At 43.4% G+C, this 22465-nt stretch overlaps 1 protein-coding gene across 2 annotated transcripts in view; it reads left to right on the forward strand.

Annotated features, from left to right (window-relative positions):
• The window catches only part of SMARCA1 (SNF2 related chromatin remodeling ATPase 1), a 409892-nt gene that overhangs the window by 322683 nt on the left and 64744 nt on the right, over positions 1 to 22465 (forward strand). The gene's annotated exons all lie outside the window — the stretch shown is intronic.

Consider the following 22465-nt stretch of genomic DNA (forward strand, 5'->3'; position numbering starts at 1 on the left):
GACACTGCGTCGCTTTAACTGACAATTGCATGGTCGTGCAACTGTACCTAAACAAAACATACGTCCTTTTATTCCCACAAATAGAGCTTTCTTTTGGTGGTATTTGATCATCTCTGTAGTTTTTATTTTTTGTGCTATAAACAAAAAAAGAGCGACAATTTTGAAAGAAACACAATGTTTTGTACTTTTTGCTATAAAAAATATCCCCAAATATTTTTTTTAAAAAAGCTAATTTTTTCCTCATTTTAGGCAGATATGTATTCTTCTACATATTTTTGGTAATAAAAACACAGTAAGCGTATAATGATTGGTTGATTTGCGCAAAAGTTATAGTGTCTACAAAATAGGGGAAAGATTTATGGCATTTTTATTATTTATGGCATTTTTATTATTTTTTTACTAGTAATGGCAGCGATCTGCGATTTTTATCGGGACTGCGACATTATGGCGGACAGATCGGACACTTGACACATTTTTGGGACCATTGACAATTATACAGCGATCAGTACTATAAAAATACACTGATTACTGTGTAAATGTCACTGGCAGGGAGGGAGTTAACACTAGGGTCGATCAAGGGGTTATCTGTGTTCCCTAGTGTGTGTTCTAACTGTAGGGGGATGGGAGTGACTGGAGGAAATTACAGATCGTTGTTCCTAACTAGTAGGAACTCACGATCTGTCTATCCTCTCCTCACAGAACAGGGATTTGTGTGTTTACACACACATGTCCCTATTCTGGCTCTCGTGCCCACAATTGCACGTGGCCAGTGCTCATCGTGACCACCAGTCACATGCATCGGCACCCCCGTAGTGCAGCAGGCGCGCACGCCTGCTATCCTGCTTTTAGGGACCGACGTACAGCTACGGCAGTTCACAGGATCGTGCCGACCTGCCACAGTATAATGACGGCGGCTGGTCTGCAAGCGGTTAATATCATGCTTTATACATGCACATTTATTAGGTCATACTGCCTGCTACTACAGATACTTTCAGGAGATAACCATGATTCTAGACAAGTATGACTCAATTACCTGTCCAGCAAATGTAAAGAAGAAAGGATAGATGGCTGCACATAGGTATAGAAGAATTAAGTGATCAAGACACAGATTCAAATAAATGGCACCACCATCCCTTATAGTATGTAAAAGACAATATATAGGGGGCATGGGACTTTAAGGGTGCTTGATACTACAAATACTTATACCACAATAATTGTAAAAATTATATTTTTATTTCAATAAAGAACACATGAATAAAAAGTCACATTGTTGTCAATTTCCACGCTATTATTCCACATGTTTCGTCTTACGGCTTCATCAGGAAAAAATGTGGACTCTTATCTGATAAATAGATACAAAGATAAATCAGCAAAACATAAATGTACATTGAAAGCAAGCAAGAAAGAAAAAAACGCATATATAGCAACAAACGCATGTGTATACATGTATATACATACATGGGTGCATCCGCATAGATGACAGAGGTTCCCAACCAAGGATTCCTGCCCCAATGCTTTGGGGACTCAAAACCGAGTTATGATTATGGAGTTGAGGTAGGAAGGAGTAAGGTCCAAAGGCACTGAGTGTATCACCCGCAGAGAGGGATATAGATCAGTGACATATATCTATTAAAAGCAACATATCCTGTAAATCAATAAGAGTATGAGTATGACATGTTCACACCAATACATATCAATGTATATAGTCGATCTAGACAATCGTCTCTCAGCAAAGAAGGATGCTTACTTAAAAACGTCTTTTAAATGAGTTACTGGGAGCCTATAATTTGCCGCCAACAGCACAGGTTACCTGACCTGAACAGAGCCAGAGTCAATTCAATAAAAAATTAAACAGTATCAGAGTGTAAGAATGTTCTAACCATGGAAGGATCCTCTACATATGATTTCAAATTGATCACAAATTCCCATTTTATACCTGCATGAAAACTTGCCTTCAGATAATGTGCAATCTGTGGGTTCTGTGGGTTCTATGACTCCAAAGGAAAGGGAGGCATATGAATAGCCAGGGATGATAGTAAGAAACCTATGAGTATAAACAAAGAGAAGTAGAAGGAAAGCCATTGATACACTAAAATTTCCTGTCCTGATAGTGCACTCTAAGTACAGTGCATCATAGAGACTGCAGATGTGATAGGTAGTTTACCTGTTGCTGTCAAAAGCCGTGTGTGGCTCCCAGGGACTCCAACAACATGGCCTCTGCCACATGGGTCCTTTTATATCCCTCCCCATTGCGTCAGATGGATGCAACATAATATGTCACGCTGTACTGACGCAAAGCGGATGCTAGTGAGGGGAACCACGTCACCAGGAGCACATCGACCCTTCGCCGAAGCCACGCCTCGCGACGCCAGCCGACGGGATGTCTGCACAACGCATGGACACACCCGAAGGTGCGCGCCAGGCGGGAGGACACCATTCCACATGCAGCTCCATGTCCGCAAGCTGTGACACAGCAGGGGCCAGCTACTCCCTAATATGTGACGTACCCCCTCAGAAACGGGCACGCCCTTTGTGTTGTAATCTAAATTAACACATTAAATATCCCTCTGCACAACAGGGGAAACTCTAAAAGAGGTCAGGGTCGGTGGCATAAATCCAAACTGACGTCAGGGCATGGTACCCAGAGGAAGGTGGAAAGAGAGAAGTATTGGAAGATTAAATGGACCTATTCAAACTCAAAGAGGAAGGGCCATTGTATTAGAGTCCCAGGAGCTATAGAAATGGCTTATAGCTGATACCCTCCTTTAGGCCTGGGTACCTAGTTGCTTGTAGCAAATAGATCCACTTGGTTTCAAGCTGCAATAGCTTTTTATCAATGTCCCCACCTCTCTCATGTTGGGGGGACATGTTCCAGAGCAAAGAAAGCAATCATTTTAAGATTGTGGTTATGGTACAGTCCCACATGTCTGCTGATAGGGGTTTCCATCTTGCGTTTAGAAATCAGGGAGACACATGATCCTTGATTCTACAAAAAAGGGGCGCTTTGTTTTGCCTATATAAAAAGCTCCACAAGAACACTTCATTGTATAGACCGCACCAATAGATTGACAGGTGATTCTGTATCTGGGCGTCCATCTAGTGTTGTTGGGGAGAAGGACATTCTCACCTCTCAAAATAAAAGGACAGTAATTACACTTTCCACAAGGATATGTGCCTAATTTGTGTGTTTTCCTCACATCGTTCCCACTGTGATAGGTTGCCACCATGGTATCTTTAAGGGACCTTGATATTTTAAATGTAATCTTTGGATGGGGCTTGATGAATTTATTGATTTTCTGATCTGTCGTGAGAAGGTACCAAAACTTCTTATAGATGTTCCGAACCTTCCCATGTTGTCTATTATACTTGGTAATTATCCTAGTTGAATTGGATTGTGTCGCCTTTCTCAGTTTATAGATCAATGAATTTCTATCTTGAGTTCTAACTTTGTTATATGCCCTCCTGAGGCATGTCCTGCTGTAACCTCCTGCAAGGAGACGCTCTCGCAGCATACCGGCTTCCTTACAGAAGTCTTCATCTAATGTACAGTTGCGTTTCAAGCTAAGATACTGACTGTATGGAATGCTTTTAATTTGTTGTTCTCGGTGCGAACTAGTCGCATGCAATAATGTATTCCCAGCAGAGGGTTTACTGTACAAAGTTGAACATAAAACTCTTGCTTCATTCAAAAATATCTCCACATCGAGGAAAGTGATTCGCTCCTGGCTGTAGCTATATGTAAACTTTAAATTGTAGCTATTATATTGTAGATTGTGCAAAAATTTAACTAACTCATTTTTTGATCCTGCCCAGACCATAAAGACATTGTCTATATATCTGTGCCAGGATAGTATGTTACTGAGTTCTACGACTTTCTGTTCCTCGGAAAAGAGATCACGTTTCCACCATCCAGGTACAACTTGGCATAAGAGGGAGCACACCCCGCCCCCATAGCCACACCCTGCACCTGGAGGTAGTGGGATCGTTTGAATACAAAGACATTATGTGTAAGAATGAAGCTGAGCATTTCTGTTATAAAATCATTGTATTTGTGAGAGTCTAATTCGCATTCATTGAGAAATTCCCGTATTACCTGTACTCTTCGCGTGTGTGGAATGGAGTTGTACAGGGCCTCAATATCTATGGCAACCAGCCAAGCTTCCTCAGGGACATGGAGTCCATCAATAATTAAACCCCTTCCCGCCGACCGTACGCAGATATGCGTACTCGGCTTTCCGGGGTTATACCGGGATGATGCCCGCAGCTGCAGGCATCATCCCGGTACCGTTGTTTACAGCGGGCGATCGGCTACCCGTGTATAACAACCGATGCGGCTAAAAGCCGCTCGGCTGTTATACCGGAGGAGTGGGAGGGGACATCCCCCCCCTCCCGCCGCTGTTACCGGGCCTCCCGTGCGATTGGGAGGCCCGGTGTCCATTCGGCTGCCTTCGGCGGCTGGGGGCGGGCTGGAACGAAGCTGCGAGCGGCTTCGTTCCAGCCTTCTCGTTGTAAACGCGGAAGCGACGTCATGACGTCACTTCCCGTTTACTCGGCTGCCAATGGCGCCGAATTTAAAAAAGTACACAGTATTCAGAATCGCCGTTTTCGGCGATCTGAATACTTTGAAGTGTAAAGGAGGGATGGGGGGTCTTTTAGACCCCCCATCCCTCCATAAAGAGTACCTGTCACCACCTATTACTGTCACAAGGGATGTTTACATTGCTTGTGACAGCAATAAAAGTAAAAAAAAAAAAAAAAATTTTTTTAAACACAATTTATAAAGTACGAAAATAAATAAAATAAATAAAAAAAAAAAAAAAATTTTTTAAAGTGCCCCTGTCCTCGCGAGCTCGCGCAGCGAAGAAAACGCATACGGAAGTCGCGCCCACATATGTAAACGGTGTTCAAACCACACATGTGAGGTATCGCCGCAATCGTCAGAGCGAGAGCAATAATTCTAGCCCTAGACCTCCTCTGTAGCTCAAACCTGGTAACCGTAAAAATTTTTTAAAGCGTCGCCTATGGAAATTCATAGGTACCGCAATTATAAAGGGTGACATGTTTGGTATCTATTTACTTGGCGTAACATCATCTTTCACATTATACAAAAAAATTGGGGTAACTTTACTGTTTGGATTTTTTAAAATTCATGAAAGTGTCACTTTTCCAAAAATTTGCGTTTAAAACACCGCTGCACAAATACCGTGTCATAAAAAATATTGCAACAATCACCATTTTATTCTCTAGATTCTCTGCTAAAAATATATATAATGTTTGGGGGTTCTAAGTAATTTTCTAGCAAAAAATACGGATTTTAACTTGTAAACACCAAATTTCAAAAATAGGCTTAGTCATGAAAGGGTTAAAGCAATTCAATTCTATCTTTAACGTGTGAGGACAGGCTCTTTACATGTGGATCAAGGTACTCAGCTATAATATGGCTGGCATTCTCTGTTAGAGAACCACACCCAGATATAATTGGTCGCCCTGGTGGAGGTATTATATTCTTATGCACCTCGGGTAGTGTATAGAATTTTGGGGTATGAGGGTTCGTGGTGTCCAAAAATTTGAATGTATTAACATCAATAATTCCTCTATTATGAGTTTGAATGAGAATGTCCCTGTACTACTTGGTACTTTGGAAATTTAAGTGTATCAATGGCTTTCCTTCTACTTCTCTTTGTTTATACTCATAGGTTTCTTACTAACATCCCTGGCTATTCATATGCCTCCCTTTCCTTTGGAGTCATGATGGCCAAAAACCTACAAAACCGTATGCGGTTTGGAATGAATGGCTCTATACTTTAGATTGTATTTGTGAGGCACAGTTGGCCTAGGGGCAAAAAGGAATTGTTTGTATGGCGCCACCCCTTATATTTACAGTCAGGAGTAAACCTCTTATTTTTAGGATTTGTTAAACATGCAGATATCTTCTGTTATAAGAAGGTTTTTTAATACTCCTGTCCTCCACACTGACTACTCAGTGGAGGACTGTGTGGTTCCTTTAAAAGGTAACTGGCTAATTGCAAATAAAAAAAAAAAAATTGCGACACAAGCTATTTTGTAATGTAGCGTTATTAAAAATTCCGTGTGAAACACAACATGCAACAACTGTGTTTCATTCAACCTGGCTCTTAGGCCAGCCATAGATGGTTCAAATCTTGGCTGGTTCAGCAGAAATCGGCCGAGATTGGAATTGTGTATGAGCTGGCTGAATGTACCAAATTGCTCAATCGATCAACTTGGATACAACCAGCCTGCCGGATTTTGCTTGCGATTATCGCTAACAACTGCTATAACCGCTCGCAATAATCACCGGGAGTTCATTTACTATACCACCGGGAAGTCCTGGGCACCATTACATATAATAGCGCCCATTTTAGGCAATTAAGATTTTAACAGGCGAACGTGCGAATGAAAAAGAGCGCTATTAGCGGCGAACATACGTTAGTAAATTCGGAAACCGGCACTAATTAGTGATTCCGCGTATATGCAAATGCCAATTCCTACTAAGTTATTATATACCACTGAACTGCAACCATGATCTATGTATGTGAAAGAAACATTTTTATGTGAGATGTGCTGTACCGCGTGTGCATCTATTGATGTATATTGCAATTAGTATTTATAGTTTTTTTTCCTTCTTTTGCTAACGAATGCAGTTATGAATGATTATTACTGATTAATGTCTGCTATTCTGTTAAGTTACATGTATTGAACATTTAAGTTACCTATTTGTTATATTTTTTTATTTTTATTTATTTATTTAGGTGACTAAGTGTTCATTCTTTAATCATACTACATTATTAGGCAGGTCTCAGCGTACTTAGCACAATGGCTTGGTGGTCTGCTCAGATGTCTCCACAGCACTCACGGTATGAGTTCAAATCCCAGCCAACCTACCATCCACCAGCTGTGTTTATTTTTTCAGTGCACAAGCAAATTAAATAAACAAAGAAATGTAAACTGCCCGTTAGCTAGTGTGTGGTATTTAGAATTCCATACCATAATATTATTGAATACTTACATACCATTGCATGCATTTGAAGAGCTAATATAATAGAATCAGCCAAACTAAAGTTCATTGGCTAATTGGCATTCGCCTATTTTCAGCATATGCTGCTTTGGTTAATAGTCATTGGCCTTTTTTTCACCAATGCAATATTTTAGTATCTCTCTGTGGGATTTGAACCCATGAGTCTTTCAAAGCCTGAGTTTTTCAAGGTACTGATCACTAGCCTTTTGGGCTTAGCACAATCATACATAGAAAATACATTTACTAGTGTTTGATGTTTCTACTCCTCGAGCTGTCTTCTCCTCAAGCCATCTCTCATGCCACTGCCGTCTTCTCCCACTGCTGTGTTCTTCTGCGCAGCCGGTTCCCCAAATTAGCAGGATTGCCAGGATCCAGGTCTAATAAAAAACAGTTCACTAATGAGTCAGCTGTGTTCTGGGCTTTGAGTAATCACCAGACCAAGGCTCTAGGCTTCCAATTGGAGATGACTCCACCCTGCAGACAGGAGGTCTGGACATGGGAGTCAGTAGGGCTTCACCTAGGAGAGAGAGGTGGGAGTCAGTGTATCAGGTGGCTACATGCTGTATGCATGGAGGTGCTGAGCGTCTGGTCTGCGGGAGACAGACCAAGGCCCTAAAGTGTAAGACCTCAGCTGGGAGAGTGCGGTCTCCCATGGCAGCCAGAGACTAAGTGTCCTCTGGATAGTGGGGCTGCTATGAGGAGGATGCTCACTGTTCTCACAAAGAGGGCTGGGATGCCCGAGAAAAGTCATCTGGATGGTGGGGCTCCTATGAAGAGGTGGCTCACTATTTCTCGGTTTGTAACGCTAGAGCGGACACAATTTCTGCTGTGCTAAATGGAGGGACTGCAAAGCAGTTTTTGGACAAGGGCTCGCTTGCTGCTGTTGCAGATGGTATCCCACACAAGATTGAAGGGCCAAGTGAGCACATAGCAGAGGTTTTGCCCCCAACGCACCAAGGATATGATGATGTGGTGATTAATAAGGTAATACCAAATGTGTTAATGGAAGTGCCAGAATGCACAGGTGTATATAATGATAATCAGGTATCAGGACAGTTGCTGGAAGAGGATCATGTGCCAGTGGAGTCTGTGGTTAGTAAGGTTGCCATGGGAAACAACCACTCAGCTTTGTGCGATTCCCCTCCAGACACTGCCTTGCAGGACACTGGGGAAATTAGTCCTAAAATACGTGTGGATATTTCTGACATTGAGGAAAAATGCAAGGCACTGGTAAATGCTGATGTTACCTTGGGTGACAACTCAAATATTGGTAGACCAGAGAGTCAAGTTGAAATGGTTGCTGATAACCCTGATAAATGTGGCGAGATGTGTAATGATATGACAGGTACAGCAGAGGTAGATGGAGGCCCCCTACAGCATCCGGTCTATGGGAGACAGACCAAGGCCCTTAAGTGTAAGCCTGAGCTGGAGAGCTGCGTTTACAAGCTAGGAGGGCTGAAAATCATTTACTTTGGTAGCAGGACTGAAATACTGAATACCCCTGGAAGGGAATCTTCTGTGTTTGTTTCGAACTTTCTTTTAAATAAAAGTAGGCAAAACCAGCCCTGAAACGGATAAAAGCGAGTGGTGGTGTCCTTAAAGCGCTACACTTGGAGTGAACCCCTGATACCGCTAATTAAAAAAAAGCCACTCTTCTGTGGTGGTCTACTGTGGCCATCCGATGACATCACCCGGAGAGCCCGCCCCATTGCTATATAAGAGACACCACACAGCGGGTGACAACACAGCAGAGGAAGACCACCACAGAAGAAGAGTGGCTTTTTTTATTTATTAGCAGGTAACCGTCGGTGCGGAAGAACACAGCAGATGGAGAAGTCTCCAGGAGAGACGACTCTGGGAGAAGACCGCTCGGGGAGAAGATGGCGGTGGGAGAGACAGCGGCAGGAGAAGACGGCTCAGGGAAGAAGACAGCTCAGAGCTATTTTACAATAAAGGACTTGTCAAAAACCGGCTATTGTTTTTTTTGCATCTCACTGCTTTTTTTGGTGAATGGGTAGGGGTACCCCATACACATTCACATAGGGGGGGGGCAAGGATCTGGGGGCCCCCTTGTTAAAAGGGGCTTCCAGATTCTTATAAACACCCTGCTCACAGACTGACAACCACCAGCCAGGGTTGTCGGGAAGAGGCCCTTGTCTCCATCAACATGGGGACAAGGTGCTTTGGGGGGACCTCAGAGCATCCTCCCCATGTTGAGGGCATGTGGCCTGGTGCAGTTCAGGAGAGGAGGGTGCTCGCTCGTGACCTCCAGGCTGCATGCTTAGATAAGGGTCTGGTATGAATTTGGGGGGGGGGGGGACATCAATTTTTTTTTTTAAATTATGGTGTTGGGTTCCCCTTAAAACCCATACCAGACCCAAAGGGCTTGGTATGTACTGAGGCGGGGGGGGGGGGGGGGGACCCTACGACGTTTGTTTCCTTGATTTTTTGGAATTCCACACCATAATATTATTGAATAAGTACATACCATTGCATGCATTTGAAGAGTTAAAATATGTAATAAACCAAACTGATGTGCATTGGCTAATTATGCTGCTGAGTACAATGTACATTTTGAGGAGGTAATTCCATCAGTGGGATTTGAACTCATGGCTTGAACCTTTGACGGTAGCAGAACCTACCACTATGTTACAGAGCTGAACACATACCTACCTAGAAAATACATTAAATAATGTTTGATTCTATGCAATAATGTTTTGCATTCCAGGCATTAATATTATAACAACCATGCTCATGCTCATGCTCATGTGGCATTGGCTAATAGGCGTTCGCCTCTTTTCAGCATATGCTGCTGAGTACAATGCAAGCTTTCAGTAAGTGATACCATCTGTGTGATTTTTTCAGCCATTTGAGCACAATCGTATTGAGAACATACGTTTACTAGTGTTTGATGGTGGGACTACTTTATATTATATTATATTATATTTATATTCTAGGTATAATCGTACTCAGCACAGTGACTTAGGCCCCTTTCATACTTGTGCGACCTGAAAGTCACGCGATTTTGATGCGACTTTAAGCAGTACCCATGTAATCTTGAGGTCTATGGAAGCAGGAGTTGCAGGGAAAGTCATACAATTTTTCTGCGATTTTGTGTCAGCAATTTTGCCGCGATTTCAGGGATTGCCTGTGTAAACTTGAGGTCTATGGACCTCAACTCGCATCACAGTTGGACCAAAGTAGTAAAGGGACTACTTTGAAGTCGGTGTGACTTGAAGTTGCACAGATATGAATGGTACTCATTGAAAATCATGGTGTATGACTTGTCATGCTACTCTGATGTCCAAAGTCGCAGGAAAAGTCGCACACGTGTGAAAGGGTCCTCAGCCCGATTTTGTTCACGATTTCAGAGACATTAGTGCACTTTCCTGCACAGATGTCTAGTGAAATTGCATAGGTCACATCTGTCCCTGTATGGAACAAAGCCCCCCAGGTCCCTCCTCTTGTTCTGATCTATATAGTTGTATATAAAATGCACTTTTTATCTTTCAAAAAGGGTTTCCCAGCACTAAATCTTTCATCTAATTTCTAAATTGCTTTGTTTGTAAATTTCCAAAGCCAATCTAAAGGAATATTGTTGGTAAAAAAAAAAAACACTTGGGGGTTTAACTAATAATTTAAAATTTTTTTTAGGGCTGTTACTGATTAAAATTTTCGTGTTCGACTAATCAATTTTTTTTAAATCGATGAATCGACTAATTTTGATTAATTATAACGCACATACAGATCCAACTACTTTTAGCTGATTTAACACCGTTTTTATGGCAACGGCCGAAGCCGGACATAGCGGGGCATGGCTAGGACGTCACACGTTATATACTCAGCCTCACCATACCCATAATCGCAGCCTCACCGTGCCCATAATCGCAGCCTTACCGTGCCCATAATGCAGTCTCACCGTGACCGTAATCGCAGCCTCACCATGCCCATAATCGCAGCCTCAACGTGCCCATAATCGCAGCCTCACCGTGCCCATAATGCTGTCTCACCGTGCCCATAATCGCAGCCTCACCGTGCCCATAATCGCAGCCTCGCTGTGCCTATAATCGCAGCCTCGCTGTGCCTATAATCGCAGCCTCGCCGTGCCCATAATGCAGTCTCACCGTGCCCATAATCGCAGCCTCACTGTAGTCAGTGCCCGTGCCTGGATTACACAGTCTGCGGGCACCTCCCGCTGTGTGTCTCGGAGCTGAGTGTGAAAACTTTGGCAGCGCTGTGAGAAAAGTCCCGTCTCCTCCTAGATCAGCTCATGTGATAGACAGAACACTGCGTCTATCACACGAGCTGATCTAGTAGGAGGGCGGGACTTTTCTCACAGCGCGGCCAAAGTTTTCACACTCAGCTCGGAGACACACAGCGGGAGATTCCCGCAGACTGTGTATGACATATAGTGGAGGAGGGAGCGGAGCGCTGTAGCCACAGCTTGGCCCAAAGTGGCCCCAGGGCAGGCAGCCTACCGATCAAAAAAATTTTGATCGATCAAAAAAAGTTAACAATTAATCGAGGAATTAATCGTTAATTTCTGCAGCCCTAATTTTTTTGGAATATTTCTCCTTTAAGGAGGTTTTTTAGAGGGTGTGTCCTATTCCTACATACTTTTGCTAATAGGTGTCCCTTATACCCATCTCAAAAAGTTGGGAGGTAAGAAATCGCCCCCTGAAGTCGCCCAAAGTAGTGCAGGAACTACTTCTGGGAATCTGATCTGCGTCGCACCAATTCGGACAGTTCCATTGCCATCAATAGGCGCCGATTTAGCCTGCAATTTGACATGTCAATTCAGAGCTATGTGAGCATGGGTGAAGTTGCATAGATATGAATGTAAATCATTGGGGGCAACATTTCATGCGACTCTGGGGTCCAAAGCTGCATGAAAAGTCAATGTGAAAGTAACCTAATGAGATTAATTGATAACACCTTTGAATTAGGCCCTATTTGCACTTGTGTGACCTTAAACTTGCAAAGCTTTGCCATGACTTGAAGCAATGCCTGTGTAATTTTGTGGTGTATGGACCTCAAATCGCATTAAAGTCAAACCAAGGTAGCGCAGGGCCGAATTTGCCCCACTTTCAGGATGCACAAGTAACAATAGGGCCAAATTCAAAGGTGTTATTCATGAATCTCATTCACACTTCTGCGACCTGAAAATCACACTATTTTGCTGCCACTTTGCCACTGCAACTTGGCCCCAACTTCTGGGAATGCCTGTGTATATATGTATATATATAATTTTATTTTTTTTATATAATAGGAGCTCTCATTTATATTTGCATAGTCCTTACTGATTTACATCAGCAGAACAAATGCAGGAAGTGATGTGTGCACATGGGCCAAATAGAGTCATCCCTTTAAACCTGAACACATATGAATTACACAGGTTCTGAGGCTAATTAAATGCAGATAAGGCACCAAGTGACTTTAATTACCACCTTACTCAGCCACAGAACCTGTGTAATTAATATGTGTTCAAGTTTAAAGGGATGAGGTGGTAACCATAGGGCCAGAAGCAAATGTATGGAGATGCCAAACAAATCAATGAACCCCACCCACACCAAATCTAACTACCATATCCACCCCCACATTGAGTAAGCACAAGTACATATCCTACACTTACCCGGCAAATGAGCAGCACCTCCTTTGCTAAAGAGGGACCTCACCAGGAGATCCTGACCAGCACAGGTACGTTTGGGTCAGAAGGTGAAACCACGCTCTTATGATCGCAGCTGCGAATATTTGATCGCAACCACGATTAGTATTTTTTATTTTCGCAAATCTGTATTTCTACACATAACGATATTTAAAGGCAAACTTAAGAGAGTTTGATAAGAAATGGTGTCCCTGAGATTGCAGCAGGTGAATTACAAAGACAAAGGCCCAGTTTGAGCCCTGGTTCACACTGACAGCAGGAGGAAATCGTGCGAGTTCAGCTGAACTCGATTTCATTCTTGCGTGTCAGTCCCAACTGCGGGGGGAATTTAGTTTAGATAAGGTCGGTGCAATTGCCATTGATTTGGAATGCGATTTGACATGTCAAATCGCACCAATGTGAACTAGGGCTGACACATACAACACTGCCTATCAATCAGCTGAATTAATTACCTGCAATTCTCCACAGCTGTTATATATAAAGACTCCACCTAAACACCTTTATCATTTACCTGCAGGTGTGCTGAAGAGATTAGGTTTTTTGGTTCACAGTTATATCTTATAACTTCTCCCAAAACTAATGCAAAGGGTGGGCCAAATCCAATTTTAAATCTGCGGACTAATGCCCCGTACACACGGTCAGATTTTCCGACGGAAAATGTGTGATAGGACCTTGTTGTCGGAAAATCCGACCGTGTGTGGGCTCCATCACACATTTTCCATCAGAATTTCCGACACACAAAGTTTGAGAGCAGGCTATAAAATTTTCCGACAACAAAATCCATTGACGGAAATTCCGATCGTGTGTACACAAATCCCACGCACAAAGTGCCACGCATGCTCAGAATAAATTAAGAGGCGAAAGCTATTGGCTACTGCCCCGTTTATAGACCCGACGTACGTGTTTTACGTAACCACGTTCAGAACGATCGGATTTTCCGACAACTTTGTGTGACCGTGCGTATGCAAGACAAGTTTGAGCCAACATCCGTCGGAAAAAATCCATGGATTTTGTTGTCAGAATGTCCGATCAATGTCCGACCGTGTGTACGGGGCATAAGACTGGGATGTCATTCATGTGTGTGTTAAGGCAGGCGTTCCAATACTTTTGGCTAGATAGTGTCTCTGGCAAGATTTACCATTCTAGCATTCTTAAAAACAAAATAGATGAGAAAAAAAAACAAAATAGAAGTAGCAACAATGTTGCAAGGAACATTCCTTTATTTCAGAGAAAGATACATTTCATCTCAACATTAAAAGTATTTATTTGGGGAAGTTACAATTATACCATTAGATCAATGGCTGAAACTTGCATTGGACTATAATAGCGCCGATTTTCATTCTCAAAAATGCATTTTAGCGCAGCGCTAATTTTAGTGTTTTTTATAATCAATAGTTTTTATTGGTTTTAAAAGACATAGCATGTTATTGATACAATAGCAATCAATTTGTGTAGGCATAGTTATGAAAGCAGAAAAAACTTATCAAACACAAAAGATTGGTGACATTTGTAACAAGTTGTGTATAAATATTCAGTAGAAATCTTATGTTAATCGTCTCTTGTATCTTAAAAAGGTTCCAATAGTACCTCCAATAACACGCGGTGTGACAAGTGCGTGGCTTGAGGCAGTTAGAGATACTGAATATGTCTGGTCAAACCCCTCTTATTGGGATTATTGTATAAACATATGTGAGCTAAATGAGATTAACATAACATACAACATCTCTCATCATCTCAATCATCATAGGGTTAGATCAACATCAGGAGAATTACTTTTCCAATAGTTATTTAGGAGTTATTATCTCAGGTGTGACTATTATACCAAACCATCCATGTTTTCCACTGTCGCTCTGTTGCAGGGAGTTTTGTGTAGAGGCAAACATCATTTCATATACGGCATGAGTGTGGGTAGTCGATATTACTTCTTGTATATTAGGGGCCGTCTGTTTTTTCCAGTGACGAGTTAGTACTAATCTGGCACTTAGTAGAATATGGGTGGCTATCGTTCTATATTCTGTTGGGATTGTTTCGATGTTTAGTGATAGAAGAGCCAGATCTGGTGATATGTTGATATGGATTTTTAAGATTTGTTTAAGCAGATGGAACACTGCATTCCAGTATTGAGTTATCACTGGGCATGACCATAAAGTATGGTACAGGGTTCCTACCTGACCACAATTCCTCCAGCACAAGGTAGAGGAGTGTAAGGCAAATTTTGCGATCCTGTATGGGGTCAAGTACTATCTTAGTGATATTTTTTGGGTTAATTCCCAAACATTTACACTCTTTGTAGCCGTATATGTCGTTCTGAGAGCCTTTTGCCAGTGGTCTGATGTATAAGAAACTCCTAGTTCTCTCTCCCATGCCAACATTGCAGACGTTTTAGTATATATTTCTTTGTTATTGAGCATTTTGTAAAATAACGATATACCTTTGATTCTAGTGCTTATATTAGAGTAGAATTGATATATGTTCCATGGAAGCGTAATTTCAGTCATTGGGAACGAACGAGGTGATTTGTAAGTATGCATAATAATCTCGAGAGGTAATGTTATATTCTATTTGAAGAGAACGGAAGGATTTTAGGGAAGTGCCTACCATTATGTCTTCAAGTTTTTGTATGCCTTTAGCAACCCATTTTCCTATATTTAGGTCAGGTATAGCAACTGATAAACTTTGTATAGGCGTAGGAACTGTTGAGTATTTGGTGTTTTGGAAAGGGTAGGATATAAGTGTATCCCAGGCTTTCAGGGATGCAGCTACTGTGGGGGATAAGTTTGCGTTTTGTGGGAGGTAATGGCGCTTTATGAAAAGTAAATGATATAGGTTATGCTTGTGTAATTGGGAGCTTTCTATTTCTGTCCATCTATTATTTTTAGACGTAGGGAACCATGCCTTAATTTGTGTTAATATGATGGCTACATAATAATCTTTCAGGAGGACCATCCCTATTCCACCTACATTCCTAGTTGTGGTTAGTCATGAGAAGGCACACCTTGCCCTTTTACCTTGCCAAATATATCTGTTAAGCATGGACTGGGCAGTAGTGAAAAAGGATTCAGGAACAGATATCGGGAGTGTTCTGAATAGGTAAATTAGCTGAGGAAGGATAACCATTTTAAAGGCCACCAATCTACCAGTCCAGGAGAGTTCTACCTTAGCTAAAGCTTGGAGTTTCGCTTTATGTCTATAAATGGGGCATAATTAGCTTTGTATAGATCTTCTGTTTTGGGCATCAGAGTGGTTCCTAGGTATTTTATCCCTACACTTTCCCATGAGTACGGGTATGTTTTGGCTAGTCTTTGTTGCGTTGCATAAGGAACATTTAAACCAAGTATATTTGATTTGGATTCATTCACCTTGTAATAGGACATATGACTGAACAATTGTAATGAATGATGAACCGAAGCCAGGGAATTTTCCACATCCGTGAGCATTAAAATAACATCATCAGCAAATAAACTGATGGTGTGCAAGGATTTGCGCATTTTGAATCCTGATATGTGGGGATGATTACGAATATAACATGCCAAGGGCTCCATTAACAAATTAAATATTAACGGAGAGAGAGGACAGCCCTGACGTGTCCCGTTTGTAATGTTGAACGGGGTTGAAAGAACTCCAGATGTGAATACCTGGGCAGTGGGGTTGGTATATAGGGCCATTATTGCTGAAAAAATCGGGCCTGTGAAGCCAAAGGCAGCAAGCACATTAGCGAGCTATCCCCAGTGTATTTGATCAAACGCCTTCTCTGCATCCAAAGCCAGCAGCAGAGAAGGCGTTCCTGTCACGTTTGCATTGTGGATAATGTTTATCAGTCGTCTAGTGGCATCTGAAGTTTGGCGCCCCTTGGTGAATCCAGATTGATCAGGGTGAATAAGCCCAGGGAGTATATCAGTTAGCCTACATGCTATTAGTTTTGCATATAATTTCAGATCATTGTTAAGGAATGATATGGGTCTGAAATTTTGCGGGGCGGATGGTTCTTTCCCTGGCTTCGGTATAGTTATTATGAGTGCTTTCAACATCTCTGAAGGGAAGGAGGAAGAGGCAGCTGCGTCATTGAATACTCTAAGTAAATGGGGTACTAATATAGTTGAAATGTTTTATAAAATTCCCCTATAAATCCATCTGGGCCTGGGGACTTATTGGGTGGTAGTGAAGCTATAGCTGAGCAAATTTCTAAATCAGTAAAGGGTTGGTTTAATTGTTGAAGCTGATCTGACGTTAGCTGAGGGATGGATAGGTTGGCCAAGAATTTGGTTATCTGGTCGGTAGTCGGTTGATGGGTAAGTGGATCATTCTTGAGATTATGAAGGGATCCATAGTAATCACTGAAAGCAACCGCGATATCTTTTGGATGATGGTGTTTATGTTTAGTGCTGGGATGGATTATGTATGGGATTCTGGCCTTAAATCTACACCCTCGCAGGCGTTGGGCAAGAAGTTTACCTGCCTTCTTGCTGTTGGCATAATATGTCATTTTTAATCTGCGGGTTGACTTCTCAAAGTCCGCCAGGAGACAAAGTCTGAGATCATTTCTAGCTTGTAATAATTTGTGTGATAGGGAGGGGAAGGGTTTCTGTTTGTTTTGGGCTTCAAGATCATGGATGCTGTCAGTAAGCTCCTTTACTCGTCTCTGCCACCTTATCCCTGCACCTAGTTTAATAAAAATCCCTCTCATGAATGCTTTGTGGGCGTTCCAGATTATAGTATGATCAGGTACAGAGTCTATATCGTCAGCAAAGAACTCTCTCAGGTGGGTTTCTAGAATCTTTCTAGTATCTTCTTTCTGCAAAATAATTGGGTTTGCTCTCCAGACCGGACTAGCCCCCACCGAAAAGGAATCCGTTAAAGTGAGAGACACTGATGCATGGTCTGACCACGTTATTGTATTGATTGACGTTTTCATAGTCCAGGTCAGGAGCCCTTGATCGACTAAGAAGAGGTCAATACGGGAGTAAGAGTGGTGAGGCGCTGAGAAGAAGGTAAAGTCTCTCTCTCCCGCATGACAACAGCGCCAAACATCAAACAGAGTATATTGATGAAGTAGATCCTGTATAGAAGGTCCTATGCGTGCGGAAGCAGAAGTAGTGTCTATAGCTTTATCTGGAGCAAGGTTGAAGTCTCCACAGATGACTAGGGATCCTTTCCTGAGTGAATCTATTTTCTTTAGAATATTTGCAATAGTGTAGGTAATAGAATTGATATCACATATAAGAATGAGATATCTGCCCCCGAAGTCTTTAATTTCTTCATGTAGTTGAAAGGAGACTGTATCTCTAATTGCTGTGAGGACACCTCTTTGTTTTGACTCGGCGTTAGCCGTAAAGATGTAAGGGTAGTTTTTGTGCGAGCATTTCGGTGGAGCACTGGCACAAAAGTGAGTTTCCTGCGCGCACAATATGTCGCTTTTGTTTTGCAAGGCTTCAGCCCATAATGATTTCCGTTTAGCTGGGTGATTGAGGCCCTTTGAATTAATAGATAGGAATGTTACCCCCATGCGGGTTGTGCAAGAGTGCTTTGATGCATTTTCCTTGGGCGATTGGTTGTAGCATCATGAAGGTAGAAGCAAGAAAAAAAGTGTAGAAATCCATTTATTGTACTCACGTGGCGTAGAGGTGTCTTGGTGTCCGAGTGAGTGAGATGGACGTATCTAGGTAGGTGTTCCGAGGAACTCATTTCCGGTAGCCAAACTGTAGAGGTAAAAAAAAGAACTTGCGATTCTTGTGAAGTATGCTCTTGTGGCATGTCTCCGACTGGGATGGTTGAACTCAAGATGTGAGAGAGCAAAAAATAAAACAAAACAGCATCAGCAAAAGAAAAATGTGTAAAACACAACTGTTGGTCAAATCCCCAACTAGAAAGGAACATCTTGTAGTTCAGGATTTGACTGTGTAAAACGGTACAGTTAGTAGTCTATTCGACTGCAGCAACTGCTGCTCAAACGTGAGTTAGGGGTTACGTTCGTGGCAATGAGGGTTGCTCCTCATTTCCTCAGGACTTATAATTCCCTGGACATATTAGTTGATTCAGGTATGCGATTTTGAGTTCCTAGCAGTGACCACCCTCCATTCCGGTTCCACCTGTGCAACTTTCTTGGGCTGAGTGGTGCTATTATCCACATCTGGAACAATGTGCCACTCCTTCAGTAAGGATAAGCCTTTATCCAATGTAGATACAATGTGGGTTTTTTTTTTTCTTTGGTGATAGTGATGTTGGTGGGGTAACACCAGTGATAGGTTATCTGGTGGTTTCTGAGTGCTTTGGTGATGGTGACTAAGCTTCTCCTCTTTTTCAAAATATACTGTGACAGGTCTGCAAAAAATTGCAGGTTCTGGTATTGGGCTGGGATGTGGTCTTTGGCACGCATAACTGCCATAAGCTGCTCTTTAGCATGGTAAAAGTGCAATCTCAATATCACATCTCTTGGGATATGATCAGGGAGGAAGGAAGGTTTAGGGAGGCGATTAATTCTGTCTATAGTGACATCCATTTTGGAGAGGTCAGGAAGGAGGCCTGTGAACAGTGTAGTGGCAAAGGCCCTCAAATCTCCTTGCTGGACAGTCTCCGGTATACCTCGTATTTTCATGTTATTCCTCCTGCTTCTGTCCTCCATGTCTGCCATTTTTGCTTTTATTCCTTCCATATCCTCCTCCTCATGTTCCTCCTGTGCATCTACTAGGTCGTTAATAGTGGATGCAAATTCCCCCATTTTACATTCTACATGCTCTACCCTTGATTCCACCTCCTGGATATCAGTATGAAACTTCTGCATACAAGACATCTGTCACGGAACGTCCCACACTCCGCTTGAGTGCTTCCGTCATATACCGCTTCCTAAGTTCTGGAACACGAGTCCAATGGATCTGGCTATAGGAACCCCAAGAACTAGACAACACCAGTCTTGGAGTACATCAGAACTACTCTTTATTTGAGATCTCCCACACATTTATACACCAGGATGACTCAAAGCTAACCTAATTAACATGAGCTTCAATAGAAGTCGTACCGTTTCCTACATTGTATAGAGGACAATGTGATCAGCTCATTCAATTTACACACATTACCATAAACATCAACACAGGGTTAATTAGAACAAACAACAATGAGTTGAATACCCTTAGAACCTAGACTAAACTTATTTACATTAAACCCATTATAGCTGACATCAGACAGGTGAGTGGAGTTGATGACATTAGCATCTCCTCACAGGATGTTTCCCAACAGTATAATTCAGTCTTATCATTCTAATATGGCATATAAAGGGTTCCCAGAGTCTGTGTGTTTTGGGGAGACATGGAGCTGAATCCAAAGTAACACCAACCCCAGGGTCTCCAGGCATACAGCTCACAGAGAGCACCATTCCCCCAAATGCTAGGGCCCATAATCGGTGGGCAAGAGGCTTGCGTTCAGTCCCCTCCAATAGCCTCTGTCCCGGGTGAGTTTGTCACATTTCTCCCCTTTCGGCAGGAGACTAACAAAGGAGGAGACCCCAGACGGGTTGACTCCGAAGTTAGCAAGTAGCTCCAGTCCTCTAATGCCTGTACCCACACAGTACCCCAAATAAATTGTTCCAAACAAAGCATTACTCACCCAGCCAACCTCTGCCTCTCTCAGAGAACATATCTGCCGCTGGGGAGAGGCCTGGACTGACCCTTCTCCCTGGAGTTCTTTCTGCCGCTGGAGAGAAGACAGGGTGACTGGGCTCACTCTGTCATGCTGTTGGGGATCTGGGCCCACTACCCAGCATCCCTGGGGTATACAGGTGGAGACTGAAGTCCCATCCACCTTCACAGGAAATCCATCCTCTGTTAGTTGAGGGCAGAGTCCAGCAGTCCTCGGCCCTGTTGCCAGCCCTTCTGCTGGAAACCCCACACCATCTGTTCCAGCTAACTGTTGGGGAGGGAGGCCGACTGCCCCGCCTCCCTGGAACTCTGTAGTTGTTGCCGGTGCTGGGCAGAGGTTGGTAGCACTCTGCCCTGTTGCCAGCACTTCTGCTGGGGACTCCGCATGCTCCGCTCCGGCTAACCGTTGGAGCAGGAGGCTGGCTTCCTCCACTCCCAAACTGTGTAGCTGCCATTGGGGAGGTGAGCCGGCTGCTTCCTTTTCCATTCCCTCATCTGGCTGCTGGGACGACATGTCGATGGTACTGTCTCCCAGGTGCACTGATCTTTGCTGGGGAGGGAAGGCCGCTTCCTCCACCCTGGCCAACTGTTGGGGAGGGACAACACACACCTCCTCTCCCTTCTCCCCCTGTATCTGCTGCTGGGAAGTGATTGCCACCTTCTCACCCTGAGCCTCCGAAACTGCCACAGGTGTGGGGCAGAGGTCTTGGACCCTCTGTCCGGTTGCCAGAGCTTATGCTGGGGGTTTGCTAGGTGGTTCCTCCTCTACAGAAATGTCTATTAAATCCCCAGTCTCTGGAAGTTGTAAAAGTGTGGGACAGAGGTCTTGGACCCTCTGTTCAGTTACCAGATCTTCAGCTGGAGAAGTTTGTTTTAACTCCATAGATGCTGCTGGCAGAAAATCACATGTCCCTGTCAGTGTTGTGGGAGAAAGGCCGACTACCTCTTCTCTCAAGAAGGCCGAAGCCACTGTTGGTGCTGGGCAGAACACAGTGAACTTTGGCCCTGATAGCAGCTTTTCTGCTGGAGGCTCATCAGGTTGTTTTTCCTCAGCAGAAAAGTCTATCAAATCCCATGTCTCTGCAACTGATGTCTGGGGATAGAGGTTCACCATCTCCTGTCCATGGAACCCAGAAGATGCTATCATTTCTGGGCAGAGGTTAGCAGAGCTCTGCCCTGTTGTCAGCACTTCAGGTTTGGGGACGGCAATCTCTGGATTTTCCACTGCCGATTCTCTGGCATGCTGCTGAACTTGTTCTAGCAGTTTCCTGTATGCCCTTTCCAGATGCTGTTCCTTCCTTAGCAAATGGTCCAGATCAGGTTTGAGCTCTGAGACCCCTACAAGACCGAGCATAGACTCTCTATATTCTCTCAGGTCCTCAAAGTCAGGTTCCCCTTCATCGCCAAACATAAAAAGATCTGTAAGGTTCTCCCACAGCAATCCAGGGCCGCCAAAGTCATATCCCTCCGGAGAGCATTCTGTCGTCTCTCCTAAATATCCCTCCTCTGCGTGCCATTGCAGAGCCCGATAACGATTGTCCAGCTCTATCTCCTGCTGGACCAACCTGTCCAACTCAGTCACCCATTGCTCCTGGGGCCGCTCTCCCAGGAATGCCATCCGCAATGCCCGTTGGTCACTGGCCCGTTGCTCTTGGGTTGGAAAGCACTTGCCCTGTTTTATACCAGCGAGACGGAGGGCTGCAATCCAGAGCTCCACCCGAATTTGCTGCCTAAGCTCCAGGTATTCATCCTCAGACACAGTCCTGGTGTATGTTGAAAGGATGATTCGCAGCAGCCCCGGGAATTCTGATGCCAGGTCCATATCTCCGCTGGGGTGACTGAAGTCTGCTATCCTGATCTTTGATCCAGGTGGAAGTTTAAATTTCCCAGACTGCAGGAAGCTATCCCACCGCTGCCACCAATGTCACGGAACGTCCCACACTCCGCTTGAGTGCTTCCGTCATATACCGCTTCCTAAGTTCTGGAACACGAGTCCAATGGATCTGGCTATAGGAACCCCAAGAACTAGACAACACCAGTCTTGGAGTACATCAGAACTACTCTTTATTTGAGATCTCCCACACATTTATACACCAGGATGACTCAAAGCTAACCTAATTAACATGAGCTCCAATA

The sequence above is a fragment of the Aquarana catesbeiana genome, linkage group LG09, assembly GCF_042186555.1.
Source record: "Aquarana catesbeiana isolate 2022-GZ linkage group LG09, ASM4218655v1, whole genome shotgun sequence".
Classification (NCBI taxonomy): domain Eukaryota; kingdom Metazoa; phylum Chordata; class Amphibia; order Anura; family Ranidae; genus Aquarana; species Aquarana catesbeiana.